General features: G+C 47.7%; 1 protein-coding gene across 1 annotated transcript in view; it reads right to left on the bottom strand.

The window, feature by feature from the left end:
* The window catches only part of COL6A5 (collagen type VI alpha 5 chain), a 149,102-nt gene that overhangs the window by 87,710 nt on the left and 59,396 nt on the right, over positions 1–1,996 (bottom strand). The gene's annotated exons all lie outside the window — the stretch shown is intronic.

Here is a 1,996-nt window from a genome sequence, read left to right as displayed (position 1 = left end):
GAACTACTTAGAACCAAATAAACAAGCCTATTGCCATCAGGTCTATACTAACTATTGCAACTCTGCAGGACGGAGTAGAACCGTTATCCAGGGGTTTGAAGGCTGGAAAATGTATGGGAGCAGACAGCTTCATCTTTCTCCCTCAGGGTGGCTGGTGTGTTTGAACTGCTGACCTTGTGGTTAGCGACCCAACACTTAACCCTGAGCACTACCAGGGCTCTTTTCGAACCAGCCAGGCACCTATTAATAAATGGAAAGGAAAACTTTGAAAGGATCTACTGAGCTTGCTACACCAAGGACCCTAAACTAATTGGTCTATTTCTCTTGCCTTTTCTTTTTAAATACATTTTCCCCCTGATCCGGTAAAGAGCACAGAAGCCGCTGAAAGACAAAAAGCTCTTATTTCAGGTTTCTGAAAAGCACGCCTAGAGAAGACTTTCATGTTTTGTGCTGGAAAAATGATATCCCTACCAGCTGGCCTCCAACTGGAGCACGGCATTTCTTCCGTGGCACAAGGCCCCTGCCATTCGGTGAAGCCCGCTATCAATACATCTCCACTCGCTACTGATCCTACAGCAAGGAAGATGGTCTCTGGCCCCAAATGGTCTTCCTTTGACGTATTAAAAAGCATTACCTGGGTTCCTGGGTCACCTAGAGAGAGAGAGAGAGAGAGAGAGAGAGGCATCAGATTAAATGTACTGGGCCTGGTTTTACTAAGCTCATGGCCAAGGTTCTCCCCAGTGTGTCTAGAAACATCTTGGGTCTAGCACAGCACTCACGACTCAATAGAACTTTCTACAATGATGGAGATGCTCTATTTCACTGGCCAGTAGCCACAGGTGGCACTGAGCACTTGAAATTGGGCTAGTGCAACCAAGAAGCTGAATTTTTCAATCTTATTAGATATGAACGTACGTAACCACATTTAGTTAGTGGCTACTATATTGGATGGATGGGCCAGTCTAGGAACTTGTGACAACTGTAATTAATGGAAACCTCCATCAGGATGCTCCATTGTCAACTCAAACCCAGTCAGTCCTCCCAAACAAAACAAAAATCCACCTCACTGTCACGCAGTCAATTCTGACTCACAGCGACCCTAAAAGAGAGCATAGAACTGCCTCTGTGGATGTCTGAGACTATAACTCTTTGTAGGAGTAGAAAGCTTCATCTTTCTCCCACAAAGCAGCTTGTGGTTTCAAACTGCTGACCTTGTGGTGAGCAGCCCAATGTGAACCACAATGCCACTGGGTCTCCAAATTCAAACCCAACGGGTCCTCCACTAAAGATTGCCCGAACCAGGGCCCCAGCAGTCATGTTGATGGACCTCCATTTCCTGCTATTCTGGTCATCAAAATCTGGAAGTTTTATGTCTCAGGACCAGCACTAGGACGAGGCCAGAGAGGTCCTTGGCCTCTGAACTTGCTGTTGTTAGATGCTATTGAGTCTGCCCTGACCCCTAGCGACCTGATGCACAACCAAAGGAAACGCTGCCTGGTCCTGCACCATCCTGACAACTCTCCTACGACATTGCTGAAGCAACGGGGTCCATCCTTCTCCCTGAGGGTCTTCCTCTCTGTCACGGCTTCTCTCACCTTACCAAACATGATGTCCTTCTCCAGGGACCGGTCTCTCCTGACTGCATGTCATCTTTTGCCTGCAGAGCACCTGGTGGGTTTGAACTGCTGGCCCTGTGGTTAGCAGCCCTTTGTGTAACCACTACGCTACCCTTAAAGGACAGAGAGGTACTCAGAGTGCCACATTTGAGGAAGATCTGATCCCCCGCTTTGTCTAGTGCTGAGACTGAGTCTCTCCTTCAATTTTGTACCCTGGCTGCCTTTCTTGCCTCACCCCAATCCCAGCTCAGCTGTTTCCTTAGTATTTGGGTGTGGGGGTGTGTGTGTGTCTGTTCTCACTACCCTTCATAATTCCCTCCTCACCTTGATTCCTGAAACTTGGCCTTTCATCCTTGTCTGCATCTATGTCATCTTCCATA

Source organism: Echinops telfairi, unplaced genomic scaffold (assembly GCF_000313985.2).
Source record: "Echinops telfairi isolate 266 unplaced genomic scaffold, ASM31398v2 ScPeMD7_7420;HRSCAF=8458, whole genome shotgun sequence".
NCBI lineage: Eukaryota > Metazoa > Chordata > Mammalia > Afrosoricida > Tenrecidae > Echinops > Echinops telfairi.
Note: the sequence above shows the minus strand (reverse complement) of the source record. Positions and strands in the feature narration are given on the sequence as shown.